The sequence below is a fragment of the Cydia pomonella genome, chromosome 20 (assembly GCF_033807575.1).
Source record: "Cydia pomonella isolate Wapato2018A chromosome 20, ilCydPomo1, whole genome shotgun sequence".
Lineage (NCBI taxonomy): Eukaryota > Metazoa > Arthropoda > Insecta > Lepidoptera > Tortricidae > Cydia > Cydia pomonella.
The window spans coordinates 9,422,461-9,438,115 of record NC_084722.1 but is presented as its reverse complement, the minus strand read 5'-3'; the positions used below and the strand labels follow the sequence as shown (position 1 = coordinate 9,438,115).

The window sequence follows — 15,655 nt, the reverse complement described above, 5'->3', positions numbered from 1 at the left end:
TAGCGCAAGGGAAACACCTCAGAAGTTAGGTATCGTATTCCCTGAATTGATAATTTTTTCATTTAGATTTTCATTTGAAAGGTAAGTGCCACATCATCGAAAGTGATTGAACGTGTTATTAAATTGCGGTTTATAGAATAAGTACTTTTAGTTCCATTAAATCTGGCCCCTAAATTATAAAGTGAAATGTAAGTCAAATCCTAGTCTGATATAATACACATCAATTCCAACTTTACACAACAAATATTCACTTTGCATTATGCGAGTGAGTGAGTTTATTTTCTTTCTATTAGCTAAGGCGTCGCTTAACCAACTTACAATAAAAATCGGCCAAGAGCATGTTGGGCCATGCTCAGTGTAGGGTTTCGTAGTTCCCAATCTATCAGAACAGGTCAAACGAGGGCTATTATTAAGTGGCATGTACATTACAAGCATAATGGACTAAGGGAGTACCTTTGCAGCGCATTGTACCTCCTTTTACCAAGAAGAGAAGATTTTTTGCAATAACACAAGAACAGCTAGACCGACTATGTTATATTATAGTTTTCATTGAAAGTATTTATTTAGCTTTTATTTCAGGATTTTTTTCTTATTTTTGGACCCATGGTTCAAAAGTTAGAGGGGGGGCGGGCACATTTTTTTTTCAATTATCAAAATATGGTGTTTGGAGACCCTCATTCGTTTTCAAAGACCAATCCTACGATACCCCACACCACTGGGTTAAAAAAACATTATGTAATGGAGGTACCCTAGGAATTTATTTTTCTACTTTTTATTTTACTGTTCTATCGCCAATGTGGCCATGCATGATTCATGTCTCCCTGCCAAATTGCAGCTTTATAGCACCAACGATCACGGAGCAAAGCCGCGGACGGACGGACAGACGGACATGGCGAAACTATAATGGTTTCTAGGTGACTACGAAACCCTAAAACCGTCGTGTCAGGAAGAGCATCTATTTCATAATCAGATTTAGGACGAACCGATCGACCGGTCGTGTCACAATCGTATTAATTATTGTGGGTGCGCTACACGTACATTTTCATCACAAGCCAAGATCGAGTTTAGTCGATGCTTTTGACTCATCGATGTCATAATTGCGCCTCTTCCGAATAAACCATGACATGACAGGTTATGTCACGGTTTATTGCAATTGATCTAGAACTGTGTTTTAAAACGTTATCTGTCAGCTATTTAAGGTGCAATAAGCTCAAATAACGGAGTTTATGAAAAGTCGTAGCGGTTTTTTAAATCACAATAAGATTGCCATACATTTTTAAAAACAGTGATTACTTTTTTTATTATTAAAACACAAAAAAAAATCAAGAACATGATATTATATATCATTAACCCGGTCGCGAGCGAGGAGTAATTATAGTATAAATATAAGTATAGACACGATACGTATGCCCAATTTACACCGGGAAAAGCAAGGCTCAAATGTCAGAAAGGAGGACCTAATAATAAATATTCTTACTACCCTAGACTTGTCTCACGAAATAACCACCTTGTGGGAAGTTGATTCGACGATCTAGTCATTGCAGCGAAAGGTCTCATAGTGAAGTCTCGACCAACACCTTGAGACTCTCGCTAGGTGGCTGGATCAAGGGTCAGTTGCAGAAGGCGGTAGTCCGGCGGTTTCACTCTCTGCGGCCCTGACCACCGTACACCGGCAGTTTGGGCCCTGCCCCGCTGCTGGCGGAACCCTAGGTTAGGTTTTTTATAATAGGATTTTATATATATTGTATTATTGTTGTATTTAACTTTTATATCCATATGATAAAAACCTAGCATCAGATAAAAAAAAAAAGAGGAATTCTCTCCCCATTTTCAAAAATCAGCTGAAACTATACTTTCTATCTCTACCTTAAGTTGCCATTTATATATTGTATATGTGTAAGTATAAATATATATATATATATATATATATATATTGTATTATATTATATTGTATATTTATTAGTATATTAGGTATTGTTTTAATACTTATATAAGTAGTATGTGTGTTTGTATTTAATAGTCTCCATATTTAGCTCCTTGCACTACCTGTTGACTTTTGTATGAGTTCGAAATTTCCTGCTACCTAAAGGTTGTCTGGAAGAGATCGCTTTTTAGCGATAAGACCGCCTGTTGTTACCTGGTTCTATTTTCCTTTAAAAATCATTTGTAGTTTTACATGTATGTAAAATGTATAATTGTTGGTGCAATAAAGTATATTTATTTATTCTAACTACAATATTGTTTCATAATATTTTAATAAGACAGTTCAGATTTAATTGCGAGTGGTTTCAAGAATGTGCTAAGATTCACACCCCGAATAGAAAAACCACGATAATCACGCACTAAAAACGCAAATCGCATTACCCAAAACATCTCATAATAATGCATAATACACATATTGGGTATCTAGGTCCCCTCTGTTTTAGTAACCCCGATTCTGCGCTGACGGTTCGCAAGGCTGCGCCGGCGTCGACCGCGTGGGGTGCGCGCAGTCCGCCCCGAGCCGTCGCACGCGCGCGCCGAGTCGCGCACATCGTAACTTTTGCTGATCGGAAACTTTGTTAGTATTTTTATAGATGTTACTTTTTCACAGAGTGATTTTATATTGTCAATACCAAGTTATTTGGTAACAATAATTCAATTTTTTCCGCATGATTTTTTGGTATTATTATGCCTTCGGAAGTGTATTGTAGGAAACGCCAGTAATTAAAAAAATCATAAGTGTTTTGCTTTGTATCGTGAATAGCGAGGATAATTCAGTGTAATCATTCGCGATATACCTGCTGGTGCTATAAGACCTTACCTAATACAACGTAACTGTTACTGGAATATCCACTCGAAGGTTGTGTAAGCCAGTGCACCTACATAACTAATGTAAGCCTGTAAAATAAAAAAAAAAATGCATTTTCATGTTGCCAGTTTCAAGATCAAACTAGCTAACAGCTAGCTATAGCATCTTTCGACGATATTCTTGTTTTTTTCGATCTCCTATCTACCGTCCATAAGTATGACCGTGGAACAAGTTTCAGCTAAAAATTTAGTGTAAACTAGGCACTCTCAAAACCATTCGGTTAATTTTTTATAGGTTGTCCTTACCTATTACGCGTATTATTGTTTCTCCCTTTCTCTCTTAAGGCATTTATTTATTCGTGTGATGAGCACGGATATTTGTTCTTGAGTCATGGGTGTTTTCTATGTATTAAAGTATTTATATATTATATTTATCGTTGTCTGAGTACCCACTAAACAAGCCTTCTTGAGCTTACTGTGGAGCTTAGTCAATTTGTGTAAGAATGTCCAATATTTATTTATTTTATATTACCTTATTAATAAATTCAATTCTACGAAAGGATAATTTATGACATTTGGAGGGTTGATATGTAACAGTTTTGCAACCTGCATTATATGATACAATTTTATTTATAAAGTACATTTATAAAGTAATGTAAAAGTAATTTGTATGAAATTCATGTCCTAAAATATATAAATTGTTGTTACAACTATTTCATGATCTAAAATTTACTTTTGTAAGTCGCTGATTTGAAAAATAATATCGTGTGGAATTTGGAGAACTCATGACGTTATTTTTAGTTTTGTTACTTTAACAACCTTCGGAAAAACATTCTAGTTGTGACATTATTGCAATATTTACAATTGATGAGCATTTTTAGATCCTATCTATTGAAACGTTTATAAACTGATAGCCTAAACGGTCCCCCAAAATGAAGATGCAATCTGTTCCGGTTCCAACCAGCAATCAATCTGTCCAGATTGTGATCTCGGTTTAAGCTATCGATCTAATCGTAACCATCGCGGACGATTACGCTTCTGCGATGAGGCTTTTATGCCAACGCATAAAAGGGTATTAATTAACATTGCTTCATATATAACTAATATAACGTCCTTTTTTACTAACCAAAGAGTGTCCTAAGAAAAGGTCACGTATTTTAATCACAAAACTCAAACATCCCATTGCACTAGTTAAATTCGGGATAAAAAGTATTATATCTAATGGAAACGTTATAAACTATTTCTGTGACAAATTATAGCTAAAGTCGTTCAGTCATTTTTGCGGTATTAAGGATTCAACATTAAAATATTCGAAGTTCCATATTTTCAATTGAACTATGGTCTATGTTCAATAGTTCCATCACAAAACTGAACAAGAGGACAAGAATATGATTTCAGCAGTGTCATTACTAAACCAAAAGTTCTGACCTTATATATAAAGTTCCCAATATACCAATACCGCTTATTTAAAACGGTTGGACTACGTGCATAAAATAAGTCGACAAGTTTGTGAAATATGGAAAAAAATCTAAGCCCTTTACAATCCACGCAAGAATCATCTTAAATAACCCTGCAAAATATCGGTTTATCACCCACATTAAATCCCGTCCAACCATGAGGAGTGTAGCGAAGTTCGTGTGATGCAACCTTATTAAAGCAAAATAAGAGAATCTAAATATTTTTTGACCTATATAAACAATTTAGGACTTAACCTATTACATAATGTAATAATTGCTTCCCCGCTAAGCCTAAACGGTCTAATCACCGCATTTAATTAGTTATCGCAGTTAGGTAACTGCGGAACGCCGGTGGAAACACTCGTTGACGTAAAAGTGCTGTTTTTGACCCAGTGATGTTTTGCAATGAACCGGTGAACTAGTTGTTAAACTAATAAATTTGTTATAAAATTTTAACGAATATATCAATGACGCTTTGTTGCCTAACGTACCTATTGCAGCATTTAAAAGTTATGAGGTTAATTGATTGTTTTGATAAATATTGGCAACCTGGCGAATACTAGTCACTATCATTATAATGCCGGCAATACTACAACCAAGAAGTGTGATATTATTGGTTGTGCCGGCTACATATCACGTCGTAGATAGAAAAAAAATCGTATCTTGACCATCGTACACTTTCATTCAGATATAATTTTTAGAATAAATTCAAGACCTTAAACAATACAGGCTAACTCTTTATCAATCTTCCTCCTAAACAGTGATCTAATTACAATCGCGGAACTCAATAATTATACCCCGGCTAATGACATTTTTCAACGAATCAGTCTGTGAAAAAGTGACAATTACATGCTAAACTGACATCTAAATTACTTCTCGTGTTTGTTTCGTAACGCAACGCAGTTTACAATCGATGAGTCTTGAACTTGGGTGCATCGAGGAAGATCGTGGGAGCTGTGCAACAATCGACCGTAACAAGATATTTACTTGCACTGCCTATGACATATGACTTTCGAACTGCGTGACATTAGTGAGATTGCCTGTCTGATGCACTGAGTCGTTAGTGCAGTGAGTGTTCTGTGGAGAATTTTAATAGTGCTGTGTCAAGAGGCGGGCAGGCGCTTAGAAGATACTGTTTGTTACAAGTGTTCTGAAGTTATCGAAATGAACGTAAGTATTACTAACTGTCCCTAAACTAGGTATGTTATAACAAACTATGTGGTGTCCTATCTTTTTGCCGAAGTTTTATTATCCGGATTTCGCTTGCTAACCAACTTTTCGCAGATGATTTACTTTGGCAACCAACATTTGGCAAATTTTCATTATGATAAAGTTTTACTTAGTAGACAAACAACATTTTAATACATTTGACTCCCCAAATAATTCAATTGGATAAAAAAGCATTAATACAAAAACGTCTAGTCAATTGACAGAGTTAAGATAGATGCGACACCGAGCGAAGCCAGGAGCTTAGGAGAGTTAGGTTAATTGCGACTAGTAACACCAGAACCGACTTTTTTTGCATCTTACGATGTTAAATAACATAAATAAATCTCTTATGTTTTGTATTAGACTTTGCGTTAAAAAGTGTCTTTTAAGTTGTTGGCCAAACATAGTTGCTAACTGTTAGGTTGGGAAATCTAACGAATTATTGTGTTGATTTGCCACTTGATCATTCGGCGGCTTGAATTTTCGGCAATGATTTAGAGAACCCAAGATATGTAAATAATTTTAAGGTAGGGGTAGGATAGGTTCTCAATCCCAATCCAATGTTTGGTATTCGACTCGTGAGAGGTGTAGAAGCAGTAGTTGGCGTTGAAAATATTCTTCTTTAGATTTTGAGCCGGCATTCCAACAGTACTATCAGGTGATCCGTCTGCTCGTTTGCCTCCTCTACCATAAAAAAAAAGTATTTTTGATCATGTATATATTTACAATTTATTACCGTTTAATTAAAAACAACTAAAAGATCAATGACCGCCTGTAGCATGATTACAACATTAATTATATATATTAAAAAGTAATAACAAGCACGTCCACAAGATGTGTGCCAAGGCCGCATTGTAATATGCACTACGTTGCTCAAATTCATTTTTACCTGCTGGTGCCGGTGGTCTAATGAGTGCCCATAGTTTCGACACGCTGTCAAATGTTACTGTTACAATAATAAACAAACACGTTGTCTTCTGATGAAACTGGAAAGAGCTGCAGGCCACGGATCTTTGCCTTGGTATTGATGAAACAAATGAAGCTTGTGTAATGGATCAACCCGTAAACCACATTTGCCATACGCAAAAATAAACATAATATTATTAAATTGCCACATTTAGGATTTTAATTTACAACTTCAGTATTCGGTAAATATACATCACGACAAAGTAAATATTGTAGATACATACCGTAGTTTATTAGAGCTCCCTAGGCCAAAGGAATCTGCCAGGAGTGTCGCCATATCCATCCGTCGTCCGTCTGTCGGACTGTCCATCTGCGGTTTAGTAGTCTACATATTGATTAAGCGGCAAAAGAAGTAAATTAAAATCTTCAAATAAAGCTAGTTAAATTACAAACTAAATTTGGTAATTTTGTTTGCTAATAAAAATATATAACGCAACTTCTCTCTAGCCTCATAGTCTTTAATCGTCCATTAAGCTAATGACCTTTTTGTCTGCGGTAAGCGTGTAGTCCAAGGTCTTCATTGATAACTTTTTTTAGGGAGCTTCTCTTCACAGACATCTGTATTGCCAACAACTTTTGCTTCCGGGCGGGGTTTCTTGCAATTCTCGCCTTCACTGCCTTTATTAGAGCTGGGGTCCGAACGGTGCGTGGTCTTCCAGACCTCTTGCGGTCATCGAAGCTCTGAGTACTATTGTATCTATTAATTGTGCGATAAACAAATTGTTTGTTGATTTTTAGGTTATCAAGCAACTTCAAAATCATGTTTGGCGGGTCCCCACATTTGTGCAACGCAATTACTGCGATTAGATTCTCTTTTAGGCCCCAATTCATTATAGATACGACGAGATAAGCGTTATGTGTGGTATATAATTATAGCTCACAAATCCACCACATTATGTCATTTTTTATTTTTTCGCAAATCGAGTAACAGAACTTAGTAACTAACTAGGTAGAATACTATAAAGTTTATACTTAGTCATATTTTTTTAAACATAAGGACTTTACTTTCCTCGTATTCGAAATGAAGAGTAAAGTGTTTAACTCGGGTGAAAAGCATCATTTCAGCCTCGGACTATTAGAGCGCCAAACTATCTCGACTGAAATGAGTGCCACACACTCAATGTGAAATGAAAAATGAAATATGGGTTTATATAAAAATCATAATCTTGCAATTTGTTATGTTGTTCTTTATATCTCTTTATGTCACTTTTATTCTTTGTTAGATACTTATGTTTTTGTTAAATACTTAATATTGGACTAATGCTGTAATTATTTACTATGTTGTTACATATGTTTTCTTGGATATTACTGCCACCTAATTCTAGTTTTAGTTTTTTACTGAAAATCAGCGTCACGTAGTGTGTCCTAGGATTCACTTCGTGGCATCAAGCTGAGTGAAGACCTTTTAGCACAATTTTCTGTTCTTTTATATATTAATTTGTGTATAATGATTGTTATTTTTGTGCTTATAAATTCTTCTTATCTTATCTTACTTTATCTTATCTACATATGTATTGTTCTCTCTCTCTTGATATCTGTCTTCTCCCTATGTTTACTATTTATCTTCTTCGTTTCCAACGAGGTCTTCAAACGAATTCCTAAAAAATTTGGCCACCAACCAAAACTATGAGGGAGGGATATAATGACATAAATCATAATCAGAATTTGGCTTTATTGTTATTCTTACCTTTTAGAATAAGGATAGATACAAATCTAGTTTTTCTATATCCAACAAACATGATTAAAAAAACCGTACAAAGTTTATCACACAATTTGGGTTATTCCCACTAGTTACCAAGTTGTTACCAGTGGTAACTACTGGAATTTTAATCCAACCTTTTACCAGTCGTGAAACTACTGGGAAAAAACCCATTAGTTACGACCAACTTGGTTTAGTTCGGTTTGGGGGTAACTACTGGGATTTTTTACCACTGGTCACAACTTGGTAGTAAGTGTAGTAACTATTGGGAATAACCCACAAGCTGAATATAAGTATGTATAACGCAAAACATAGTTACAAAAGCCAGCCATTCTCAGCATCTTTTAGTCTTTAGTGCTATTGCGAGACGCAGTCATCATTGCCACAATACCATGTTAAAGCTGAAACACCTACTGACCGTTTCTCAAACGTTTCACAACCAACTAGCATCTCTGTACAAAAGATCTGACTTGCAATTTGATCCGACCTTGGAATTCGGCATTTATATTACTAAATAAAAATACCTTCTAGTACAATTATCTTCTTCCATGACCATGACCCAAAAGAGTGCTAAGTATTGATTACTGTCGCTTGTGACATTCGATGTTTATGTACACCAAGCAAAGCAAGTATACTCAGCATACATTAATATTTATCGCCAAGTGCTGTATCTGACACCCTCGATTATTTCCAATTAGAGATATATCTCGAAAGTTTGGGTTCAAAACTCTTCCCCTTAAAAAAAAGAGATGCAAACATATTGTCTGCCCACAAAACGTTCATCGGAAATATGCGTTTTTTTATGAAATTTATCATTGCTCTGGATCCTTTTCTATACATCTTAACGCGAATTTAGATTTATTTATATACACTTAGCTACACAAAGTGTAAGGAAATGCTCGATTCGAAATTGGATTAATCAATTATATAGTAAGTTAATCCTACTTCATGCACTCGATGGAATGTAAACCTTCACTATTTTTTAAGTCGTTGTTTTATATGAATGTAACCATGGAATACGTGTTTTAAAATTAATTATGTTATGTTAAAAGTGTAGATTATTCATATGAATATCAATGTTTCCTAAGCTATCAGAGAATGACTTTACAAATTCCGCCTATAAAGTTAAAATAATAAAAAGTAAGTACTAGAAAGGAAACGTGCACACCGAGGAAGCGAGGTTCTATATTCTTATTATTCAAAGTTAATTTTGTCAAGCGCTAGGAAGCCGTAAGCATTTCATGCACTGGTAACCCCAAAAGCAGTGCAATAATGGTCATAATAACATTATTTAATAAGGAAGACCAGGGGTCGTACGTAATGTGCAAATTTCTACATAAAATAACTACGAGTATTACCTAAGTTGAAACGATCTACTTTACCGCTTAGTAAAGTTTTAAAATGTTCAGTACGGTTACCATGAGTTGGCATTAAATTTGACATTTACGGTAGCGACTGTGTGACCTCGATCGCAGTCCCTCTCGATAGCTCCAATAGATGCGAGCGAGATGGACGATACGATCGGGTTCACGCAGTCGCTAGCTTAAACGTCAAATATCAACTCATGCTCGCCGTACAGCAATCGTAATTATAGTTACTGGGAAAAGATAACATGTCTACAAATAATTAACTTTCGGGTATGCTGGACAGATTATACTTAGATAATAAAATAAGGAAAGCCCAAGCAAGAGCGCGAAGTCAGCACACAAAGATGCAACCATATTTGTAAAAAATGCTACGCTGCAAGCAATCTAGCAGTATATGTTCACCCTAAGAACTCAACATTTGTAGATTAAATCGCAAATACTCAGAATCTCACTCGTATTGTATATGTCGGCAGCCGATCGTAAGATCAGGCAGATCGTACTGTTCCTGCGCAATGTTTTCACGGTAGTCACATAAATCTATAGATAGGTCGTTAGGTTGCTTCAGATGCCCGAAGGGCAATCTGTCCACAAATAGGAGCCCGTCGACTCAGGGAAAGAGAAAGATTTTCACGTTTCACAATATGCGTAGTAATTTCACGATCTGCCTGATCTTACGATTGGCCACCGACATATATAATAAAAATATGTATGTAACAAAATACCTCTATATTCCCCTTTTATTGAATCTTGATCTAAATGTATTAAACCAAATACAGAAGATTCTCTAGAACTGCCTATGGAATGCAAAATAGTGTATCCAGTGACCCTAAACAACATGGAAAGTGGAGCCAATGGAGTGACATAACCGCTACCAGGCAACGCAATGCTGGCTAGAAAACGAGGCGATCATACCAATACCATATCACTGTTTATTTTACGATGTTTCAGGATGTAAATAAATGTAATTTACTGAGAGTTTTTCTAAGACATATACCTACTTTTATAGACATATACGCTGAAATCTGCAAAATTAATTTAAAAAGAAGCACCCTTCAGCTAACAATATTTTTAGAGATACTACTGGCACATATTATGATATACTTTTCAAGTTACAATAGCTTATAAAATAAACCATCTGATAAATTGTTGATTAAGTAGAAGTCCCTGAACAATCTCCACAGTACTACTCAACCCACCTTCACTGGCTCACGATGCATGTGAGAACGCGTAAAAAAAACGAAGCAATACTTGTAAGTATTTGGAAGGTTTAACAGTAATTTGATGAGAATGATAACAAGTCTCCACTCTACAACAACTTGGGAGGGTGCTTATTAAGTTTTCTTTACCTGAATTGTTGTTATACAATAGTTACTAATACTATCGTAACTCCACCAGGAATAGGAAACGGAATAATTTGTTACTCCGTAGGAGGCGTGCGGCTATTACATAGGATAACCACTACACTGGGGTGACGTTCCAATCCGATACCGAGCACCGGCGATTTAGTATACCATATAACCACTCAACTGTAGTCCAGTACTGCAACTATGGTCCGCCAGTACAATTCAGTATAAAAACCACGGCTATTTTTGGTTGGTCTAAGTTTTTTGCAAAATCAAAATATTTTCCCATAGAACTACGGACATTCACATAATAGTCACAATTGAACGAATCTATTAGAGTTCATTTTAGATCATCGTGGGAGCTTACTATAGAGCTATAGTTGAGTGGTTTTACGGTACTTAAGTGATTTTTTCTGGTTTGCCTTTATTCAATCGCGACACAGGAGGCCCTTTTACTGCCTAAAATAAAGTACTTCTAAAACAAACTTACGAACCATCTCTGATTATGGATTTTAAAAGGTCGGAAACGCGTACGACTATCCTTGAGGTACAGAACTACAGACAGACTTACAGGCATATTGTAATTTTAATAAGAGGATGTGAAAAGATTTGGATCTGTTGTCAGTGTCAAAAGTGTCCCAATCGAACTGCAAACACTACAGTGACATTTCTTCAACCAAAAATTTTGTCACCGACATATCAGATCCATAACTATTACGTACGCCTGCTAATGCTAACCGCTTACCATTACACGGGCTGTATGCGTTTGCCACCGGCGTGTCACTATAGTCACTACTCATACTCATACTCATTTATTCATAAAGTTAGTTTACATGTCAAAATAAAACTAGATTAAAGTTAAAACTAACTTAAAAATAAAATTACAATAAAAATTAAAACAAAGCCTATTTACATTTAAAATTAGATTCAGAAATTAGACTCAGTATCAAAATATACATTAAAATCAATTAGTAACAGGATAATCAATAAGTAAAATTAAAAACAAAGCCAATTTATATGTCAAAAAAATAAATAAAGTAATATAAAATTAGAATTACAATTATAATAAATTAAAATTGGGATAAGAAATTCAAATAACATTAGAATCAAAAATATAAATAAAAATAAAAAATATAAATAAAATTTAATTTTAAAAATAGGTGAAACATACATTATACATTAAGTTTCTTATTTAAAAGTCTGTTCGGATAGGTACTGACCCTGTATGCATTATGAACTCCTCGTAGGTGTAGAACGGGTGTTCAACGAGCCAGTTTTTTAGTCTATGCTTAAAGTTGCACACACTTGATGCGTCAATAATGTTTTGTGGCAGATTATTATAAACAGTAGGTCCCATTACATGAGTTAATTTATTAGATTTTTTTAATTTCCTACTAATTCCTACTAGTTTCCTAGCATTACGCGTATTGTAATTAGACCCCATCTCTTTCGTTTTAAATAAGTTCAAGTTTCCTCTCACGTATATAGCTACCTGCATGATTACTATTGCAGGCAGTGTAAGAATGCTAAGCTTTTTAAAAAGCTCTTTGGCAGGGGTATCAGCAGGCACCCGCGCGATGGTCCTGATGGCACGTTTCTGCAGGCGAAATACTCTTTCCCATTGCGCACAGCGACCCCATAGCTCCGCACCGTACTGTATCAGTGAGTGTACAGTAGCGAAATAACAGGTGCGGGCAACCTCTGGAGCCACTGTTTTCGCAACACGACTCAAAGCGAAGCATGCACTTCCTAATTTGCTACACAACTTGTCAACGTGCAGATCCCACTTTAATCCCTGATCAATTTTTACCTAATTCGTACCTACGTAGTACGTAAAGAACTCAACCGGCATGCACTCGCGCATTCCTAATATACGGTCAGGAACTTATACTGAGATCAGGCGGGCGCACATATCAATGCTCTATTATAAATGCATAAGAAGGGTAGAATATATTCGAGGTAAACCTACAACTAAAATCTACAGTTCTAATATCGTTATAGTTGCTTTTGGACTCGGGTACGTCCTTAAACTACGTCCACAAGAGAGGTATGGGCATTGTGAATGTCATCTCGCTCTATGTGGTAGGGCACAGCACAGTGGATGTCATTCCAGATCTAGAGCAGAGCCCAACTGGGGAAGTACCTCCACCTTACAGAAAATCGCAGCCAAATAACACTAGACCCTACTCAGTGTTGTGTTCCTACTGGTGAGTAAGGTTGCCAGAGCTCAACGAGGGGTGGGAGGGGGTTAGAGTCGGCAACGCGCATGTAACCTCTAGAGTTGCAGGCGTACATAGGCTACGGATACTGCTTACCATCAGGCGGGACGTATGCTTGTTTGCCACCGACGTAGTATTACATTTTTTTTTATCTAAACAAGAAGAATCAAAATGTAACGGCAGTATTTGTAAATAATGTTTATCTCAAATAGTTTCTACTACAAGCATTTGCGGCTCTCGTTACGTCATACTCTTATAGCGGCCGTAAAAAGAGGATTCAAGTCTCTCAATGCAAATTGTTGTCCATTGTCAGCGGCAAATGGTCTGCAACGGGAGCACGGAGGCTGCGAGCGTTTATCAACGTTGTCTTTGCGAGCAAGATAAATGTGATAGATTCTAATGGCCTAAACAGATATCTCGGGGCAATCGCACGATCAATCTTCATTGCGGCGTGAAGTGAACAGCGATTATAATATAATCAGACGTCGGAATTTTAAGCTTACGTCTTTAGGGCGACAGGTGACTATTACGGTATAGATAACAATTATTTCGTAAAGAGTGAGTGAGTAATAGTTTCATAAGGGCATCGGCAGATCTTTGCGAGGCCCTTGTCTTTTGTTGTAAGTTAAATAAATCTGCTGGAGTTATTGCGCGAGGACCCTTGAAGGATTAGGCTGTCGATGAATGGCAGGGGCAAGTGCACCCCATCGCCCACTTTTTTCCTTAGTACAATCAGGCAAGCTATAGATAGCCCTAGCAAGTGAGCACAACATAAAAGTGGAATTGAGTTAATTAAACGATAAGCATTTTAGGTTATAAATCTATACTTTTGTAATGGATGCTTTGTTTCGTATACTTAGTGTAGTATTCCTTTTCACGATGGATACTAAAACTAATAAGTTGTCATTAAAATTGGAGCTTTATCATATCTCAATATGAGTTGTATTTTAATGTCGTTACAGCTAATGCTTTACTATAGACAGTTACCAAATAGGTACATAATTATATTGCCAACAAAAATAATACATGGGAGACCATTTTAAGGATACCAACTATTTGCTAAAGATCAGCCAGATATTCATTTTAAAATTAAGCTCCTTTAGAATATTTTGACAGCAATAGCTAATAAAAATACGTTTTTAATTGAATCATGTTTACAGTATTACATTTTTCTGTTCATCTTAACGTTTTCTAAAGGTGCCCAACCTAATTCCAAGAATAGGTACCATACTCAGTTTTACGAAAAGAGGTCCCATCTGATCTTTAACCCAGAGCCCAGTTACGTATCACAACCTCGAAACATTTTCATTTGGCCGAACGCGTTTTTTTTTTCAAACACTGGCGGATTGTCAGTATCGTCACAATATAACCTAACGGTTTCTACAGAATGCCTTTTTCAAAATTTAGAATAATTTTTGGTTTTTGAATAAAACGGGCTCCGTTCGGTAAAATGGATACTTAGGAAAAGAAGTAAGCTTTTTGGAGTAACCCAGATAAATGCTTCTAATTTAGTATATACCTATTTGCGATTTTCAAAAAGGTGATCCATCTGCTCGTTTGCCTCCTCTATCATAAAAAAAGATAATAATAAATATCAAATGATGTTTTGTACATAACTTTCGAGACCCTCACTGGCATATTCGTTACCGCTAGGGCTAACCACTCACGCTTCTATTTAAAATGTTAGATGCCAAGTTATTATTTTTAGCTCACCTACTCGTATTATTACAGGCTCTTTGTAACTTTTTTGGTAGGCTTAATTTAACTGCCGTTTTTTCAATAGGATACTTACCACTATTAGATGCTTATCTGAATTAATTGGCGCTAAAAAGTAGTAGACAACCAAATTATACCATTGCAAGCCTAATAAATGCTGCCGTTGAATATTTTAGATGCCCGAAAAATAATAAGCCGATTTTGACTTTACCTAACGGCGGGCCTATCGCGCCATGATTTAAATACTACAATAAGTATTATTTAAATCATGCCACTATTTAAAAATAACTAAACCACGATACAATCGTTTACTATCATAAGCTTTATTAATCATTTAAATTTTTGGTTGAAATTAATTTCAGTAATGTTAGCCGTCAAAAATCTCCTCCCCTAACTGATTGATTGGCAGGGCCAGTGGCACACAGCTGGCCAGAGGCGTTGTTTGTAAACACATTAACTTGCAAATATGTATCTGTACCGGTCGAGCACGGGAGTTGCAACAGATAGCGGCGCCGGCGCAGTGGAAGAGTCGCGAAGCCAAGGTCTTACGCAACTGACGTCATCGTTCAAGTTTGGAAATTACTGTTTAACTCCTAAAGACCTTCAAATTTTTAACCTTCGAAATTCAAAATCAAAACCTAGACATAGAATTGGACGTTCATATGCAACTAACATGAACTGAAGATTTGAAGAATGACTAGGTATAGGTCACCATCCAAAAATCTTTAGATTTATGTTAATATTGAAACGATGTATCTGTTAAAGATATCTTTATTTCGTCCTAGATTCATTACTCTTGCGCTGTTTCGTTTGTAAAGTCGCATCTAGTAATTAATATTGATTTCAAGTAAATGTGTTACCTAATTATTTATATTAGGCTTTACGATTA

General features: G+C 36.0%; 2 protein-coding genes across 3 annotated transcripts in view; one reads left to right on the top strand and one right to left on the bottom strand.

The window, feature by feature from the left end:
• LOC133529207 (flotillin-2) overlaps positions 1-15,655 on the bottom strand; it is a 405,995-nt gene that overhangs the window by 242,258 nt on the left and 148,082 nt on the right. The gene's annotated exons all lie outside the window — the stretch shown is intronic.
• LOC133529279 (uncharacterized) overlaps positions 2,594-15,655 on the top strand; it is a 72,499-nt gene continuing 59,437 nt past the window's right edge. Inside the window, exon 1 of the mRNA XM_061866976.1 lies at positions 2,594-5,417. The gene's annotated coding sequence lies outside the window, so the exon portion shown is untranslated. The remainder of the gene's footprint in view (positions 5,418-15,655) is intronic.